The following is a 20,736-nucleotide window of genomic DNA, read 5'->3' as shown; positions in this document are numbered from 1 at the left end:
TGCTGGTCTGATAAATTCACAGAAGTTCATTGTTAAGTGCCTGATATACTTTCTACGCTTGCTAACTAAAAAATATGCTCATGGCTTTTCTTGAAATTTTCCCTCAAGAATCATTTATCTCCATGTTGCGAATAACCATGAGAAGGTGAAGTTCAAAGCTGCTGTTTCTAAAAACAGAGCCTTAGAAAGGAAATGCCATATCAGTTTTGACTCTGGCAACTCATCAACGCTTCCAGATCTCTTTTAACTTATTCTTTTGTGAAACAAACAATTCATGTGAGAACAGAACTGCATACATTTATCCTTCATCTAAAAATGAAGACTTCATTGAGACTATTTTTAGTGGGTTTTGGTTTTACATGTATTATGACATGAGGAAGTATTACTTTTCAGAAAGGGTGGTCAGGCACTGCAATGGATGCCCAGGGAGGTGGTGGAGTCACCGAGCCTGGGGGTGTTCAAGGAAAGGCTGGATGTTGTGTTGAGGGACATGGTTTAGTGGGAGCTATTGGGAATAGGTGAACGGTTGGACTGGGTGATCTTGAAGGTCTTTTCCAACCTTGGTGATTCTATGATTCTATGAATTGTAAGCTTTTTTACCTACTGGAGACTTTGTAAATGTTACCCTTTAAAGCTGTTATTACCAATTGCCCAGTATCATGGAAGTATAATATGGCGTTTCATCACACTGAAGTGTAAGATGTTCTGAAAAATACATGAAGTACTTGTGTGAAAACTTATGTTCTTGTAAGCAGTGACTAAATTTTTCCGAAGGTCCTTTCCAGAAACAGATACTGCTCTTTATTGTGTGATCAGCAGGAGTGTGTCAATCAGCTGTATGTCACTGATGCAATGGTGTATGTTTTTCTTTGCTTTTTGCTTCTTTGGGTAAGTTTTTTTCATTGAATACTGGCTTGTTTTTGCAAGAAACCATTGTTTTCAAAGCTTTTAGGGATTTTTGTCAAAAATGATCAGCTGTGGTCCTGGTGTCTCCCTTTATGTGGAACTGCTCATTCTCTCATTTTGTAACAAGTCTGCTGGTAGGAGTTGTCTAGAGCTTAAAATTCTGCTGAATGTCACACTTACTGGAACAACTCAGTATGCTGAGACTGTCTCATTTCATTAGACATTATTTCATCTTTTTCAATTTTTTAAATGACAGTAGCCTGGTGCATAGATCTTTAAAAGGTCTGCAGAAACCAGAAGATGAAATGTAGAGTGATTCATCTGAGCACTGATTCAGTCCAAAAACTGAACAATAGATTTCATAACTGTCAATGCTGAGTGGAGTTCCTTGTCTGCTTGTACACCCCAAGCCTTCAGTCACCCATGGAAGAAGCTGATTTCTTCTTCTGAATGAGGATATTTTGTTCACAGCACCACAGGCGAGTATCTAAAAGTATATCTATGCTAGGAAACAAAGAACTTCATGCTAATTGATTTTTTTTGACTCACATTTACCATTCCAGTGTAGCCACAATACTGAAATAATATTTCTGGACATTTTTAGTTCTTCCAGGAAGTGTTTAGGAAGAGGAGAGCTTGAATAGCTGCTGGCTTGGTCTGCAGACGTGTAGTTTTTCCTGGGCTGGATTTGCAGGGTTCTTATAAACATGAGACTCTCTGCTAAGATAGAGGTGATGTTTAGGCTGCATTCTGCTGAAGTGTTCCTGAGCTTGATGAAGAAGTAAGCAGTGTAGTTGATGTGCAAATTTGAGTTGGCAAGGAGACTGCAGTTGTTTGAAAAGGCAGGCGCTGGAAAAATGGCACCACTTTCTTATGGTAGTTACTAGGCTGCTGCATACAATCTGCAGTCTTTTGTTCCTCTGTCTACAATTTCTCTTGAGGAGGTATCACAGAGTTTTCACTCTCTTTTCGGGATGGTAGGCAAGTTGTCCTTAATCTCAGACTGTCTCTGAAAACAACAACAATGCAGTTTCTTTAAGGCATAGTGCTCACTTCACATATCATCTTGGCAATGAGTGATGATACATGTAACCTGCTGTACTCTTTTCCTTTAGTCTTGCCACTTCCTCAACCTAAGAAACAGCTTCTTTGGAAACTTTCCTTGAATCTCCCTTCTGTCAGCAAGCTCACCTCCATCCCTTGCTCCTAGGAGCTCCTATGGGAGCTCCTAAGCTCCCATAGACCCATAAGAGGGCCTATGAGATGGCCCTCTTAGCTTGCTGCTCTCTGCCTTCGTACTGCTGTCTTGCACGAAGCAAGCTGGGAAAGTAGAAATGGTTTCCTTGGTTGCTACTCATTTCCATACCAACATCTAAGCACGCATGGTTGCCTACTCTGCTGCATTCTTTTTTACTCTTTGTATTGCTACGCTGAGGTTACACAGCAGATCCTAGTATTCTGACACAGTTGGTAATTTACCTCCTAAAATTGTACCTCCAAATAGTGACTGTGTGAACTATTCACCCTAGTCATGCCTTATATGGGTCAGACTGGTCTGAGGTAGCTTTGTGGCCAGGTGTGATACCTGTGAGTGTTACATGTCAGTAAGTGATCAGCTGGGGGTTGCTTGCTAGCTACTATCTGTAAATACCATTTTACTCTGTAATCATTTACTTCTGCAAACAATCGTTTTATTAACGGTGGAGTCATGTACCCAGATGATGGAATTTTCTGACTTTCTGTGCTGAATTACATATTGGGAAATGGAGAAAACTTGCTCCAAAGTGGAGATAAGGAAAATCATCATCTGAATTGATACCATCTTAGTCTAAGGATGGTAACTGCATAGGCAGAGGTCTCTAGATTCATTTCTTATATATCCAGTGGAGTTAATCTAAGAATAATATTCTTTTGGATCAGTGTGGTGTTAGTGGTAGAAAATCACTAGGAAAGAAGAGAATTCTTTTTATTAGTAGCAGGGCTGAGCAGAGAAGTACCTGAGCAGGAGAGATAGAAATGTCTGCTTGTGCTTGATAAGAAGTAAATCACTGTATTTGAAACATTTTCCACGCAATAAGTTACTATTGTTTTCTTTAAGGTATTTCTTGTATGTGTTGGCTCCAGTCCTACTATGCTATATGCTGTCCAAATATAAAGAAGAGTAAAAGCCAGCCTCAAGCAGTTGAAAATCTAAGTGAAAGGCAAACATAAAGATAAAGCAAATAGAGAAAGGGAAGAGGGGAAGATGTAGGGAGTACAAATGGTCTGTATGAATGAATCTCAGCTTCGTGTATACTAAACTAAAAGGAATGTAGTGATCATGCTGGTAAGGAATTTTATAAGACATTTAGACAAGATTGTTATCAAAGAATGGATCAAAATAGTTCCTGTAAAGGAAAATGCTATCTTTGCATCCCATTTGATTTTTTTTTTTCTTTACTTGAACAGAGGAAATCTTGTAAATCCAATAGTAAATTGTTGCATTGCCTACAACAGTAAATGCAGTTTATGAGGATAAAGGCACTATACAAAAAAAATCATGGAAATAGAAGAAAGCTCTCTTGTGAATTAGGAAGATTAAGAAGGTAAGAAATAAGGACCTGAGGAAAAGATTAATCATTTAGTAATGTAAGGATCCATACTTCTGGAAATTATCTGGAAAGGGAATAAATAGGGTTTCTTTTTGTTGGTGAGGTGAAGTTACACAGGGCATGTAAGTCATGAGGAGGTGCAAAGAATGCAGAAGGATTGAGTGGTGATAGAGCATTCCGTAATAAATGACAGGTGAGCTTCAGGGTAGACAGCTGACAGTAACTGATTCTGAAGGGACAATTGGAACTAATCATACTACCTGATAGATTCTAAATTAGCTGTAACAACTCCAAGAAAAATACTTGATCACTGCAGGGAACAGCATAGAGAAGGCTGAAGTGCTGTGCAGTCCAGAAAGAAATAGAGACGGTAGATTGTATTAAGACAAAATGAGTATCATTACAGAAATTTATGGTACACTGTTGCCTGTACTGAAGTGTTCAATCTCAGTCATTCCATCTCAAAAGGCTTATGAAATAATGGAAGAAGTCCTAAAGAGAGCGACTAAATTGATGAAGAAATACAAAACAATTCCCAGGGTAGTAAACATGAGGATGTTTAAGATGGTGCTAACGAAATTAATACAGGGCAACATAATAGATGGTTGTGAGGTGAGTCTTTCCCTTTTATCTGCAATAAAACACAGTAGAAGGGATGTTTTGGCTTACTTACACGCACCTAAAAAACTGCAGACTCAAAAAGAATGATAAAAGCAAACACTCTGAGGATGGCTGAACCAGCCCAATTTTTTCATTCTCAACACTTTGTTGTGGGAAAGATTCCTTGCTGTGATTTTCAGATCTGACCATTCCCTAGCAGCTGCTACTCTTACTGGCTCTGTGCTTTCTGCAGGCTCTGGGCACTCCAAGGGCACGTGTTCACCCACGAGCTGCTGCAGGCCACTCCAGGAGCTGTTTCAGTTTCCATTTTTCAGGACCGTTTTTCAGAAGGCTTGCTGCTGACCGTGACTGAGAGAGCCCTGAGCGTTCTGCTTGATGCTACGCTCTGTACAGATGAACAAACAGCACTGCCCAGCTTTCTAGCATCTTGCAAAGAATGCAAACTCCAGCTCCTTTCTAGCTGTAGGTCCCTGTGTGTTGCATCATGTAGCCTGTCATGAGCGCTTTGGCAAGTTAATTACCTTTCATTGTGCTAAGCACTCTCATTATCTAGCCTCATTATCAGTGCCATCTGTTTAGCTAATACTTTATCTGGACAAGTGGAGGTCTAAGTTGGCTCCAGTATTGTATCATTGACATTTAGAGTACTTTTTAAATGGGCAGGCAGATGATACAATGATCAGGACATCTAGAGCCTGTCACCCACTCCTGTCATTGCTTCAGCTGGGTTGGGGGGGGAGACTCTAAGAGATCCCTCAGCCCGCAGAAGATGGGATTAATAATTCCAAGGTATTCCTGACAAACGCTTGCCTAACTTGTCCTTAGATGCTCCTGGCTGCAAGCTAACCATCTTTGCCAGAGTGGGCAGGAGCAGCAACTTCTGGGGGAACTTCTGTTATGTGAAGTTGTTGTGAATCCTTAGCATTTGGCTAAGTTAAACACAGTTCTCCCAATGTTTCCTCACCATTCCTTCTCACCAGAGTGTTTTCCAAACCTTCGATCACTCTGTTCTCAGCTATTTAGTGCCTCGTATCTTTCTCGATGTTTGATGTATTGAATTCCGTGCAGCACTCCAGCCTCAGGCTGCAGAGCTACTTTGTGTGTCCAGTATGTAACATCTTCATCGCACCCTCCTGCACCAGGGCAACTTCATCGGAAAAAAGTACTGTGTTCTGTCTGTAATCCTTCAGCTGCCACATCTTCCTCCTAATTGTTCTGTAATTAGCTGTTACCCATCTTGTATTTGTGCAGCTGACGATCTGTGCATAAATGCAGTATGTTGCACTTGTCTTCACTGAATTGTACCTTATTTGTTTTCACAAATTGTCTACATAAATTTTGAATTTTAATGCTGTCCTCTCCAGTCCTCATGCATCTTCTTAGCTTGATACTATCTGCGAATTTAATTGCTGTGTGTCTTATTTTATCATTCAGGTAATTCATAAAAATAGCACTGAGCTCAGTTTAGATTCTTTCAGGAGCTTTACTCAATACACTGTTTTCTTTTGGCAGTAAACCAAGAGTTTTGCAGAAGTTTCTGTAGTTTTAGAGTATCTTCATTGAGATTGTATTCCCTTAACTCATTGTAGTTGTATCAGAAGCATTTCTGAGTCTGATCCAAAAACTAATCCTGACTTAAAGCTAGTTACCTTGTCCTAGTAAGACATTAGGCTCATTTGTAATAACCATGTAGTTTTACAGGTGTTCGTACCAAGATATTGAATGAGATGTAACTGGATTCTGTTTCTAAGGCAAGATATTTTCCATTTTATTACTGCTAGCCAGTGATTTTCATGCAGGGTGTTCATGCTTCTCTCCACTGCCTTTCTATGATTTCCAGTCTATACACACTGGATACTCTCTATTTGTGTATTTAGGTAGTAGAACTGAGCTCTTCTCCTTCAAGTCACTGCTACCAATCCCTGGCACTCATACTCAAAGAAATTAACTCGGCTGTAAAAGAATTGATTTTTGTCTGTTATGTATCTATATTTGTTTAAAATTGCCTATTTCCTTCAGATTTGGCAACTGATAGGTGATCATTAGAGGCAAAGGAGATGATGTGTATACACATTATAAAGTAAGGCATAACGTGTTGCAACAGTGGTGATTAAACATGAGCTGTCAGTGTAATCTGGTTTTCTACAGTTAAATATGCATTGAAAATATTAATATAAATAATAGCTTCTATTATACAGAACAGGCTGCTTTACAGCCCCTGCATGGGGCAGGTAGCAAGCAAACAGCAGAGAGCACTCTGCTTAATTCCGGGAGCATTTCTGCAGAAACTCATGCTGTTCCAAAAAAAGAGGGAACTTTCCTCTGACTTCAGCCCAAATAGAAAACAAACGTTTCAGGCATGGAGCAGCTGGCAAGGTGCAGTTATGGGAGTTTGCTTTTGTCTGTGGGGTTATGTGGGTAGAGGAGCAGTGACTGCGTGCTGGCCCCCAAAGGTCATCTCACAGCCTAAGAAAGCATCTACTCTCTGCAACAGAAGTGTGAATTTCTTATCTTATACTCCTTTGCTCAGAGCCCTGTCTGCAGCACAGAAAGGTATGTATGACTTAAAAATGACCTCTTAATGAAGTTGCTTCAGTAATACAAGCCCTTTCAAAAAGCATGAGTAAGCCCAATTGTGAATCTCCTTCAGATGAGTCTGTTTATGTGTTTGTGTGCACTTTTTGTGTTCTTTTTGGTGGCAGTACTCCTAAGATAATAGCTGTTTCTCTCTGTGATGATTCTCATAAGAAGTTAAATGAGAAAAATAGTGTTGCCCAATCATCTGTATCATCATCTGTGCATCTCATCATCATTTGTTATGGTGCATATGGTTGGAGTGTGTAATGCCAAGAAAGGGATGGAGGAAATACAGATGAGCTGTGGGAAGTGCATCTGAAACATGGGGTCTGCCTAGGAGCCCCTGCCCTTCAGAATGATTATATTCATTCTTCTGCGGAATAGAAGTGCTTATGGTGGTGATACAGATGTCTGCGCTGTAACTTGGACCAAGTCCATCCTTTCTCTTCTGAAAGGTCACCAAAGAACTGCTAAATAGCAGCAACTTTCAGCTTTGTGTCAGAAGTACTTTGCCAGTCACTAAGGCAGCACTTCACAAACTTTTAAATTCAACCTGGTACATCAGGAGCAGTGTAATGAGCTCTGGTAGTCGCACAGGATGCAGACTATGTGCTTGGATAATACTTAATGCATGCTTTGCCATCCCTGTAACTCTGCAGTCTTGTATAGAGCTATTACACTTAAGAAAGGATATGTACCTGGTGAATCACACCTACTAAATCTGATTTACTTGTAGCAAAGCCTGAAACAAACAGCGCAACACATTTTTGTTTTTAAAGATATACTGCTTCCTTTGCTGTTCTACACACAGGATAATGACAATGAAAATAACAGCAAAGGGTGCCAGAACAGCCTGAGGGGCATGACTTGCTGTAATAGCACCTGACCTCTATCTGTTGTCTGTCCTTCATAAGTTGCTTGTACAGAAGTGGAACCAATTCTCATTATTAAAACCAAAACCAATTCTGTAGTTGCTGAGTGATAGGCAGGGTATGTATTTTTCAAATCTATTCATTTGCATCTACCACCTTCCTTCTGCTGCTGAAAAAAGGGCAAAAGGAAACATTTATTTGTTTAAAAATGTGTACCTTGCATTTCTCTTCTGATAACCCCCAAAAACAATGTTCCTATACTATTACCTATTACAGTGCATTGTTTGCTAGGGCTATGTTTTCTATCATGGGATTCAAATTGCTTCTTGTGCCATCAGCATTTTCCTTTTTCACATTTCTTTCAGGGCAAAATGGATAATGTATTTCTCTGCAGTAGCAAGAGCGATCAGGGGAAACTTTATTTAGGGTGAAAGGGAAAATAGCAGGGCATGTATACTAAAAGTCTGTTTAGAAGATCAGAAACCAACATATTTGCAAGACAGCAACACACCTGCTTTAAATGAAACTCAAAAGATATAGGAACATTGCATGTAATGAGCACTAACCTACCTATTTGCCTTGTAGCTGGAATGCAAAGATTTAATAATAAGGAATTGAAATGAAGGGCAGTATTTATGAAAGTCTATTTATTTTACAGAGAAGCAGTGCAAAGCAGTGACACTCTTGCAACAGTAAAATTTGAAGCGCCTTTAAAAGTAAACAAGTGTATTTCGATTCAGTGTTATTGCATGGCAGACTGCATAAATAAAAATCCAAACAGCGCTTTCTTAATTCACACATACAGTTACATTTAATGGCAATAGGACTTCCAGCATGAGTAAAACCAGCAGGGTTTGGCCCATAACAATTATTCTTGTTTGCAGTCTGCCTGTTTTCTAAAGGTTAGCACTAAGATTTCATGTACTTTCTTCCATAGCAGTGCCTCTGATTTAAGGAGCTGCTGGCTTCTGCCCTCCAGCTCCTCATTCCCCCTTCAAAGCACTTCTTCAGCTGCGCCAACATGAGTGTTAGTTGAGCCATTTGGCTAACCAAATGTGGGGAAAAAATATGGGCAGCACTCCATGCCTGATCCACAATGGCAATTTAGAAGCAGAGAAGTGAAGATCTGGGAAATGTAACGAGTGTACCTCATCCAAAGAGAAATGAAAGTGGTCATCGGGGAATGATAGATACAGAAGCAGAACCCGTTTTTAAGTGCCAAACCTCTGCTTTAGTACGGTAAATCATGTAGTGATACATAAAGTGGTCACAGAGAAAGGACTATTAAAGCTGATTACCTAGTTTAAAAAGCAATACTAACATGTGCATAATCCAGCATCTTCTGAATTTTAGATTGAGTCTGCTTGCGATAGTGTAGCACTTACAGAATTGAGCTATGACTGGAGCTGACAGTTATTTCAGACAACTTGAAGTTTCAAGTTTTCCCCCTTTTCCAGGTAACTAGAAATGATAGGGAGTTATGCCAATGAAGCAACAGGAAAGAAGCAGCATAAATTGCGATGCAATTAGCTTCTTTTTCCTTTCTTCCCTGAATAGGCATGTTAATGGATACCATTCATACTGTGTCATTCACAGACAGCGATACAGTGCTCCGTTATGAAATCATTCAGATTGTGCTTAACTGTAAAAATGGGGATACTTTAAGTGCTGCAACTGCTGAGCCCTCTTGCACTTAGTCTGTAGGACGTGCTCGATATTTTGCTGGATCAGGGCTAGAATACAGAGCCTTCCTTTGTAGGAATGAATGTAAGCTGATCTGCTGCTTATGAGAAGGTATAATGGAAATTTCATTTTTCCTTTCTTTTGAAGTTCTGTTAGCAGTGTATTCTTCCTGGCCCCTGCAGGAATGTATCTAGATAATGTTTCATTATTACTGCAGCAAATGAGCTGTAAAGTAAATGAACTAATTAGTCTTTGAATCATTAGGTTGGGTGTAGCTATTCAGATGGAATTGTAAGCTAGTGTGCAGGGATGCATTTATTAGATTGTCTGTGATTCTGAGAAGTAAATAGAGCCCTTTTGCGTGTTTTCGTGGTTTCTTTTGCCTTACATGGCTGTTTTGACTTGTTCTGCTGCCCAATATCAAGAGCAGAATCCTTATTTTTTGTTTTTATTTCCATAATTACCTTTTTTGACCTGGGAAGATTGGAAAAGAAGGCTGGAAATGCAGGATGCAGATTTGGCTTCAGTCTTTGCCTTGATGATTTTAGGCGCAGTATTTGCATTTTGCTTCAGATTATGATTTATGCAGATGAAGAATGGCCTTTTATTTTTTTTATTTTTTTTTTTTTTTGCCCTTTACTACTCTCTTTGACTGTAAGATGCTTCATGGACATGTCTTAGTGTCCAGAAGGTCTTGTGTAACTTAGGACTGATACTAACAACCTCACAGGTGTGCTGACATAAGTATATTGTCTCTGGAGCGTTCACACTACGCACCACCATTTCATGAAGGTACTGTCCTGATTTGAGTACCTCAGAAGTCTTAAAGAGAGCGTTAGAGCACTTACTGTTGAGATGGCTTTCAAATAAGAATGAAGCAAGGGATGTATAAAAACGTGAACTCCTGTGCAACTGAAGCTGAAGTGTCTGAAATTCACATTGTATAAAATGTTTGAGGACATTACAAGGAAGGCAAATGCTCTGTAGTAGGTCAAGGAAGGAAGAAAATAGGGAACTGTGAGCTGAAATCCTTTAAGTTGATAATTGCAGAACTGTGTGGCTATTTTCAAATGAATTGCCATATGGCAAGAAAACACTGTGAGCTCTTCCAGTAGAAGACCTTATTGAAACTGAAGTGAAGACGTACTCCTTTCTGTCATATTATCTCTAGACTCAGTTAATCGTCTCTAGGAGAATTCTACAGGCACAGGACAGTTCTCCAGGAAGCAGCCTGGCAAAGGACCCAGCCTTTACTTGCAGCTGTACGTGTGCTGTGCAGTTAGAGGAACTCAGTTTCTCATCTCAGCAAGAAACTGCCGAAGATTAAATAAACAATCATGGAAAGCATAATTCCTTTACCAGAGAACTTCCTCTTGATACAAAAGCACTGCAGGGATTCCTGTGCCACTGTTTCACCTTATCTTATCTATTAGTATGTTTGCTTGGATCTTATCTATACCTTGACAGTTCTCCAGCAAAGCTGTGGGCTACCAGAGGTAATACAGAATGACATTAGGAATGATCTAGTCTAATCTGCCTGGGAAGCAGAGCTGGCTCAGATGCAATGCTAATGTAGAACAACATTAGGAGTGATTTGATTTATTGGCCCAGACCTAGCATCATGGTTGGCTTAATGGCAGAGATGTCTCATCTGCCACTAGTGCTGCTGAGCACCATGGCATCGCATGGAGCCTTAGGAGTGCTGGTTTCCCCATGCACAGGATAGGTGTATGATGAGTCTATTACCATATATCGTGTAAATATACATTTAGGGACCTCATAAAGCTGCTGAATCCTTGAATCTGCAGGCTAACTGCTCCTTGATAGTAGGGATGGCTTAGTTAAAAGGATTGTCTAAAGTGCATGTCATTAACTTGATGGACTAGAAGAGTTCCAAAGGTTTATCATAGCTGTGCAAGTGCTGAACTGAGTGTGGGGATGATTCTAGTGGCTGGAGCAGAAGAATAGAAGGTTGGAAATGTCATGGAGTCTTTCAGTGGAATGTTTTGAGTCTCTCCTAACCTCAGTTCTGACCCTTCCTACAGAAGTATTTGAAGAGAAAAATAAATGTCAGCAAAGACATTTAGAATCTAGGATTTTAGGTGCCTCAGAAAAGCAATGCATTTTATAAGTTTTTACTCAAAATGTCTCCATTCTGGAAATAACAGTTATTAATTCTTTCAGTCAAACTACTCAAAGCTTTTAGTTCTTGTGTAAACTGGTAGTCAAAAGCCTGGGTGAGTAAAATAAAAAGAATAACCAAGCAACACTTTATTATGTGAGCACCAGAAATGATGCCACCAAAATTGCACTTTCGGAGAAGACGTATGGCAGTTAACTCCCTCATCACATAGATACTGTCTCCATTTAAAGGAACAACCTTCAAAATAAAAAAATAGCAGCTCAAGTTTGGAATCCAAATTTTAGCCCTTTGTGAACCAGAGTTCTTCCCTCAGAATGAACTTGTAGCTTCTTAGGAAAAGGTGCTTTGGAAGGGGCCTGTGAGGGTCCCCTGGCCCAGTCTGCTTCCCCAAGCAGGGTGAACTTTGTTCAGATAAGGTGTTGCAGAGGATTTGGTCCTGTCTTCAGGACTTGTATCTCTGCTTATTAATATTATTTTCAAAGCATACGTGCTTCAGAGGGATCTGATTCATGCCTTCTGAGTGCAAGTTTTAAAGCTTAGGAGTTAGAGATCAGTGAGCAAATGCTGACTGAAAGAAGCTAGAAGACAAAAGTGGCCTCTCTTTCCAGGTGGGAGATGCAAGCTCTCTGTACACCTGTGAATATTTTCTGTCTTTTGGTATGTAAACAGTCCAAAAAAAATTACCTAAGCAACTTTTCCCTCTCTTTGATTTTGTTTTCAAGCTGAACTTTAAGGTGGGTTATGGTTTTTATGAGTGTTATACATAAAATTTTTTTTGAAGTTTGGGTAAAGAATGGAAGAACAGACAAAGCTTTTGTTATAGTGATGCTAAGGATGTTGCTGCAGTAAATTAAGTACCTTTAATATTTTAGGATGGCATCTCTCAAGTCTCTTATGAAATTTCTTCTCGACTGCCTTCCTTGAGCTGGAAAAATGAAAAATGGATCTTCTAAACACAGTGCCTCTACTTCTTCAATAATGTATGTATATATATTTCAGGCTATGATTAAGTTATACAATATTTATATATCTAAATTCAATATCCAATTTTTTTATACCACATATCAATTAAGAATTTCTGAATGGTGTTAATTTGTATATTTTTAAAATATTTTCATGTTAAGTGGAACTGCGCTTAATGTAAGCACTTAATATAAGAGCTCTAATTATAAAATAATGCTCCAGTAATCCTCAGATTTGCTCAGGGTTGTTTATTGCAAACAGAAAGCTGATATTTACAAAACTTCACTTATGCACACGGACACATCCATGAGGTTATGTATCAAATGATTTAAACTAACTAATAAGAAAATCGTGCATTGTTCACAAATAATTCAGATTGTGTAAATCAAGTAAATAATTCATTATGCACTGTTTGTCCAATTCTAAGCAAATTCCTATATGACAGGAAAATCAAGATAAAGAATATTTTTGAGTAGATGAGCACCACAAATCACCTTCACATTGCTCCAGCACAGCCACTCCTTCACCCATGCAGGGTGTTCAAAGAATCCTGTGATTTTCCTAACTTGCACTGTGTGTATAGTGTGTAAATGAGAGTGGAAACTGGAGGTCACCTGAAAACTCTAAGACAGCAAGTGCCTTAAAATCATTTCTTACAAGTATTAATTAACATGTGTAATGTGTTATTGTAAAGGGGTTTTGAAGAAGGAAATGTTTTAATGAACTGTGAAGCCAAGTAAATGACTTAAGTAGAAGGAGAGAGCAGAGATGAATGGGGGGGGGAAATAGAATTGAAGAAACAAAATGGATCAGGTATGAGTAAAATTATTCTGTCATACTGTGAGTAGTAAGAGAGCAAATCCCATGAGTGCCACTTCTTACTGTTTTGAGAGAGGCACTCTTTCTCAGCTAGGAAATGCAGGCCATTATCTGTCACTGATATTAGAAACATAATGTGGGAGAAAAAAAATCATAAACTAAACTTGGGCTCTATTTTCCCTCCTCTCTTCACCTTGTAAGTGCAGGGAGAAAAACTTCAGACTGCTAAAAGATGCATTCATCCATTTGTGTATTTGTATTAGCTAGCAAAAGTCGATGTGATTAGTTTTGTCATAAAACATGCATGGATTTGTTTTCTGCTGCATGAAATCTAATTTTACATTGAATGTCTACTCTTAAACTAATGAAAAGTGATATTAATTACTGCATGTTGACCATTATGCACATAATTTCAGGTAATACAAATGGTATAGTTGAAATTTGCCTCTTCTTACACTATCTCTAGTTATTCATAAGGCATTGATCAATCAATCTGAAAAAACTGGACACCCAACTGTAAGCAAGTTACTGGCTTACAGATGCACAACCATTGAAAATTAGATCTGAACTTTCACTCCTTAATATCAACTATGTTCCACTGCAAATGAATTTTCACTACAGCCATCCACAAAATAGCATTTCTATTTAATGAGGTGTCTGAAAAAAGACTTTAATTGTGCTGCAGAAATACAGATAAGAGAAGGACTTCATCTTCTCATGTGAGAGCTCTAAAATGCACAGCTTTCAGCTGCCATGTAATTTAGCAAATCCTTCCTTAAATTTCACTGCATAGAGACAACCACCAATGAATGTTTTGACTCTAAGCACCTTGATTGTTTAGCATGCAGAATTTTAGACAAGTCAGCTTTGGTTGTTTGATTTATACCTATGGCCTATCTCTAATTATTTTGACCTTATAATTTGCATAAATCCAATCTCTGCTGTTAGGCTTGGAAGACAGCAGAAATCCCATTATGCATTGTGATTCTCTAAAGGAATCAGAAGTGTGATACTGGGTGGGGTTTTTTTTTTTGTACGACCCTTTTCAACTTCTACTTTTGAATCATTCCAGTGAACTTTTGCACTCTTGAGAGATTTAAGGAAGAGATGAGCAATATGGCATTCAGCAGTTTATGGATGCTTTTTTGCCTACTTGTGACAAAAGGGATCGATGGCTGTCTGCCATGTTCACGATGTACCAGAGCTACCCAGCTCAGCAGGGAGATTTGGATTGCAGTTTTCAGGGAATTTGGGTATGAGTCATTGGGTGGCTTTGTTACATCAACTACCAAACTTCTTAACTAGGATTTGAATCCTGTTTTGTATTCCAGACACTGAATCATGTGAACTGGGAGGTCTCTGAGAAGCTGGGTGCTCCTTTCCATGTAACTGGAGTGAGAATGTCCTGCACAAGTGGTGAAAAGATAGGAAATTGAAAAGTTCTAGTTTGTGTTTGCCTGGCGCTTTGCCCTGGATGAGGACTGAGTCCATGGTGTGTTTTGTGGCTAGACTGCTTTTTGAAGTTCAGGCAGAACTTCAAGAGAGTGGATAACATATTAGTATGAATTTTACCAGTCTCTTTTCATGCACTTGTTTAAAAAAAAAAAAAAAAAAAAAAACCAACCCACAGTAGAAGTTGACTGATATAAATTCAAATGCAGCTTCATGATAAAACTGACCAAAAGATGTCTTAATGAGTGCATATAGCATCTTCTGTTTTCTTAGCATTTTGGGTATTTCATTCACGACTGGCTTTATTTCTTCTTATCCCTCTTGCCAACAGTCTGAATTGGATGTTTGAACATATTAACTGTGTAGTAAGACTAAAGTATCAACTGGTTCCTCATTTTTATGCAAACACACCAATCTGTGAACACAGTCAAGATCGGCATTGGAGTAATTGTACTGATGGCAGTAGACGTGCAGCTGTGATTAACTTAGTTTATTATTACTGAAGAAATTAATTCCATAAAAGGCATTTAAGTTCTCAGTCTTGCTGTTAGCTGGAAAGAGTCTTGACTTTCAAAGACAACAGGAACAGAGAGCCCAGTAGTCACTGTATTTGCTGTACTCTGCAGATCTCAGCTTTTGACCTTTATGGTAATGAGATGACCATTCCACATCATTGTAACCATATGTAGTGCACTATTCAAAATACTGGCTACATGTTAGACCTGTGGTGCCAGAGAATGTGCATGTGACAAAGAGGAAGGTGATTATGCAAAGCAGGAGTTACCTTCTCAGAACAAAGAAGTAGTGGGCATTTTCTGTTTATGGCACTTGGGAGGGCTGTCAGGCTTCTCTGAGCAATTTGGATCAGACAGCAATGTGTTTGCAGCCACAGCTAAACACAGAACTCCTCTCCACTGCTGAATATGCAGTCTGTAATTGAGTAATTGCATGCAGGAATCCACAGTGAGGGTTTTATTAGTTTGCCTGGTGATCAAGTTTAAGGGTATAACTTTGAAAAACTTCCTGAAATGCACAGAACAAGTATTGGAATAAAGGCTACATTGCAATATCCTGACTATAACTCAGCACTTACTACTTTCTCCCTCTTGTTAAGGGCTCTGGCTTAAAGCATCTATTTCATTTCTAGTTCCGCTCTTTATGGTGGGAAGATAACTATGCACAGTGCTACCGTGATGAGCTGTGGCTTGTAAATTGACTGTCTTTGGAACAATGTTGCTTAGCATTTCTAGTTACTGTAGGACTAATGAAAAGAGTTTATGCCTAAATTCATCCCAGGTGTAATTCCAGTAAAGAGAATGGAGCCAGGCATGCATTTAGTGCTGAGTGTTTTTCTTCCCTTCTCTCCATTACTCAAGCCTGTGAGGCCGCTGCAGAGAGGGGAATAAAAGATGGTGAGGAAGAAACAAGAATGAATGGACAGCTGTTGACTAATTCCACCTGTGCTAGTATAGAGCTGTGCAAATGTACCAAAAGAAAAGCAGAACATCAGGAGGATTCCAGCTTTTATCTGAAGAACATCTCTTATCCATAAAGATCACGGAGAGCTTTACAGTTGTGGAAGTGTGAATAACACTGTTAAATCCTTTCAGTCAGAGAGGTGAAAAGGCAGTCATTGGACTGGGAAAGGGTAATTGACTGATGGCTTCTGTGACCCTGCTACTCAAAGAGACAAGGACCTTGTCAGTCAGACAAAAATTACTACTTAGAAGCAGCACAGAAATTCAGTCATTTAGCTCCAGTTATCAGTGAGGTCTGTTCATTTTAACCCTTCATACAATGCTTTAAAAATATAAGAAGAGGCAAATCTTTACAGCAGTTTAAAGACATTTATACCATGAATAAAAAATATGCTAGCTGCTGGTTCTTTTCCTTAGAAGCACAATTAGAGAAAAGTGGGAGAGCAGGGAAGGTGGGGATCCTCGGAGAACTGTGCTCCTGCAGGGCTGATGATGCTCCATGGAGCCCTGGGCAGGTAGGGGGCATGGCATGTGGCTGGAGAAGTCTCAAGGTCACAGCTTAATTTATTTTTGCTTTTTCAATGAAATGTCAGAGAAAGCACTTGAGCCTTACTGTGACTGAGAGCAGATTTTGGCACCATCTTCCATTTGTGGCCTCCCTGTCGTAAGATTAAAGCCTTGCAGTCCAGCGGAGTTTGAGCGACCTGACAACCTGAGGTCAGAAAGGTTTTTTAATGTGAACTTCTAAGGCTTTCCTTGCTCCTAATCTTATGAATAGAAGTTGGAATTGTTCTTTGCATGTAAATGTACCTGTCTTAAATCAAAGCCTGAGTTTGACTTCTGGGAGACACCAAGAGAGATCTGTTCCGTTCCCTCTCTGCTGCTCAGTAGTTCTGAGTACACTGGCTTCTGGATTTTACCCAAAGAAGTGCTCAGAGGAAGCCCAGAGAGGTTTTTGTTATTGTCATCAAATGGACTTGAAAGAAAACAATTTGCTGTGTTTTGAGACAAAACAAACACTTATTTTTCTTCCTTGAAGGTTGTTCAGAAAGGAGTGTGCGTTGATCCAATGATCCAACTGACTAGAGCTTTCCCTACGTCTTTAGAGAAGTTGCTTTAAGCATTGAAGAGCCTCTTTTTTTTTTTTTTTTTTTTTTGCTGTTTAAAAGTTCATTTCTTTAAAGCATCAGCAGGTATTTAAATTGCAGCCTTCCCATAAGGAGAACCATGCTTTGCTGGATTTGATTTATCTGTAGGTTATTTTGCCTCAGCAAGGTAAAAAGAAATAGACTATCTGATAGTGGGCTATTGTAGTTGGAGCAAAGACATCTCTCCTGGTGAAAGGATTGAATGTGACCCATGATGCCTAAAAAAGAGCAGTGGTGGCTAGAGAAAGGCTGAGCTGGGTTACCACACAGCTGAATCAACTTAGGACAATATGAATATGAACGCTTTCAGTTTACTTGGCTTCAACTACAGATGGCTGTCAGTGAGTGCGACTCTGCAAACATGCCCATCTCTGCCATGGGAATGAGCATTTATTGTGGTGTGGGTAAATGTAGGCAGTTCAACAATGCCTTTTTTGCTGTTCTGAGGCAGATTTTTGTGGCTGCTGCCAGAGATCAGATAAAAGCTCTTTTCTGTGACTGAGCGCATCAAGCCAGTTGACTTCTCTTTTGATTTATTTTTGGTATTTACAAATGCTGTAATGCTGCAGATATGATATTCTGAACTACATGCTATAGTTTTGCCTGAAATGCAAGTACGGGTACTGTGCGGTCAGAAAGTATTTCAGTTAAGTAAACAGATTATAATGAAGGGAAAAAGAAAAACAACGCCATGAGAGAAAGTTAGGAGATAAAAGCGAATGTTTGTATCACTTGTCTTTGCCTTTGCCTTATAATTAGCAGCTCATCATTTCTTGACCTTGCATAGAGTTTGTAGGAGACAGGTCAGGACTCAGTCTGATATTGTTGCTATTGATTCTTATAGACCTGAAATCCCAAGGAGCTGATGTGTATAAAGATAATACCCAGTGCTGCTTGGTGTATAAATTTATGTATTTTTTTTTTCCTGAAGTGAAGCTGAATAAAGACTGTTTATTTTTCACACTCCTTAGATGAGCAACACAGTGATTGACTGTAGCTGTGAGATATGCATATCCTATTGAAGCAAATTGTGTGAAAAGAGTTGTATAATTCATTCACTGATGTGAACTAAGTTCATATAACACTGTCTCAATGACTGACTGATACTATTGCTTAGTAGATGTGACATTTAAAAGTTTAATCATGATCCTGCAGCATTCACTGGCTCATTCTAAATTGTAGAATAAGAAATGGGGCATTTGGCATGCTTTCAGACACGTTGCTATCTGCTGCGAAGTACTCAGTAATATAAGTGCGTGTATCAACCTTTTCATCTATTGATCTCAAAATGTTTTACTGAGTTAAGTAGGAATCATCACCCTTCCTATTTAAAAAAAAGGGATAGGCATGCAGAACCTTGCCCGAGCCCTTTACAAAATCAGATTACTTCTTGTGATCATGTATAAATGATCAGGGGACTCGTATTCAGCATTTCTGTGTATTAGGAGAGCCTTTCAGGGCCTGAGCTGTGAGGTTCATGTCTGCTTACAATGTGACTTTTTTTAATAGCTTTCAAAATACCAATTCTGTCTTGACAGTGTTTGTTGTAGGTGGTTGTACAGGTAAAGACATGATGGCAAAGGTGTCTCTTTCTCATAAATAGTAAATTACGTGATGATATCGAGTTTGGACTTATTACAGATATCAGCTAAAAATAGTGAACTGTCAGAACAGCTTTAAAATGTTGAAGCATCAATGGCATTATCCATATGACTTAAATTTTCCCAATGGAGAATAAGCATGGAAATGTGTTCAAATCTTCTCTCTATCTCTGATGAGCTGGCTCATCAAAGACTTTCTAATTGGGCATTTAACCTAGTTTTCCTTTTCTGTATCACCTACCCTTAGCTATTTTCCAGAAATCAGGGGCTTTGCTAATAGTGGAAGCCAATGAGGCCCCATCAGGGAATACCTGTGTGGTGTAGACTGCTCAGTGGAAGAGCAAAAGGTGATTGCATGAAGTGTTAGGTCTGGCACTCAAGCAAGAAGAGCGAAAAAATGGGTTGCCATTCAGAAGAATTTGTCCTCTGGGCTCTTGTAAACTGCCACAATAAAACCATACTCAGTGAATGCTTAATCCAATTTATTAAGTGGAGATTAAAAGTGACTTTAGCTTGCGTGTCAGAAAGATGATGGATGAAAACCTCTTATCTGTGCATTTGCTCAGCAAACTCTACTGAGGTGCAGGCAGAGGTTAGAATATAGTATGCTAATTTCACTGTAAAGCAAATCCATTACACATCTGAATCTAACAAAATATTTTTTCTTAGTAAACTCTACTGTGGTTCTTACTGAAAACAATGCTCAATATTTTTAACAACGGTTTGTGTGTAGGTATAGAATTCTATAACTGAGCAACAAATATTGAAACTCACTTATTTATAAGTTTCCTTATCAGACTGAGGAAAAAATCCCATTCATCTGCCATTTTATTTCTCTGGGCTCTGTTAACTTGTTCCCCACTCATGTTATGGTGAGGGTTACATTCAGAGAAGCTTTGCATCCTCTTTAATATTGAGGTTTCCACCTGCACTTTCTGTACTATCTCAGCTTCTTACTTGTTGGACAGGTGTGGTTTCTGGCTACCGCTGCAAGCTGTTATTTCTGTTACTGGTGCAGAGGCAGTGAAATACCACGGCTGCCCCTCTGTCACATCAGTTGCATTTTGTGACTGAGTTATAAAGCTATAGCTGTTGAGGACCTTTTTTCTGCTTCTGTCTAAAGTTGCTGGTGTAGCATGTAGAGACTCTCAGGGTTCAACCCCTGGCATATTCAGATCTTAAAGACTCAATGAAAGTATTGTGAGTTTAATAAAACAGGTTAGCTGTTCAGTGAAACGTTGTTTCCTGTGTGTTTTTGTACCTTATCTCACATTTTTTAGGACTACTCCATACTTGTTTAGTTCAGAGAGATTTCTGCTAATGCACCCTTTTTATCATAGAATCATAGAATTCTTGGAGTTGAAAGGAAGATTTAAAGGTCGTTTAGTCCACCGCCCCTGCAGTGCACAGGAACATGCGTAGCTAGGTCAGGTTGCCCAGGGCCTGATCCAGCCTCGCCTCAAAAGTATCCAGGGATGGGGCAGCAACCACATCACTCTGCAACCTGTTTCAGTGCCTCACCACCCTCACGGTAGAAGATTTTTTTTTCCCCTTTATCTATCCTAAATCTACCCTCTTCAAGCTTGAATCCATTTCCCCTTTTTCTGTCACTGCAGACCCTGCTAAAGACTCTTCCCTTCTTTCCACTACCTCCCTTTAGATACTGAAAGGCTGCTATCAGGTCACCTCTCAGCCCTTCTCCAGGCTCAACAGCCCCAGTCCTCAGCCTGTCCTTGTAGAAGAGGTATTCCAACCCTTGGATCATTTTCGTGTCCCTCTTCTGGACACACTTCAAGTCCATGTCTCTCCTGTACTGAGGATTCCGCGTCTGGATGCAGAGGGGCAGGATCACCTCCTTCACCCTGCTGGCCACACTGCTTTG

General features: G+C 39.4%; 1 long non-coding RNA gene across 3 annotated transcripts in view; it reads left to right on the top strand.

Moving 5' to 3' along the window:
- Nucleotides 1-15,702, top strand: part of LOC125696555 (uncharacterized) — a 135,415-nt gene extending 119,713 nt beyond the window's left edge. For all 3 annotated transcript variants that reach the window (XR_007378403.1, XR_007378402.1, XR_007378401.1), the window contains 2 exons: nt 12,266-12,373; nt 14,507-15,702. This is a non-coding gene — a long non-coding RNA (uncharacterized LOC125696555). The remainder of the gene's footprint in view (nt 1-12,265; nt 12,374-14,506) is intronic.
- Nucleotides 15,703-20,736: the final 5,034 nt, after the last annotated feature.

This window comes from Lagopus muta, chromosome 8, assembly GCF_023343835.1.
Source record: "Lagopus muta isolate bLagMut1 chromosome 8, bLagMut1 primary, whole genome shotgun sequence".
Taxonomy (NCBI): Eukaryota; Metazoa; Chordata; class Aves; order Galliformes; family Phasianidae; genus Lagopus; species Lagopus muta.
Note: the sequence above shows the minus strand (reverse complement) of the source record. Positions and strands in the feature narration are given on the sequence as shown.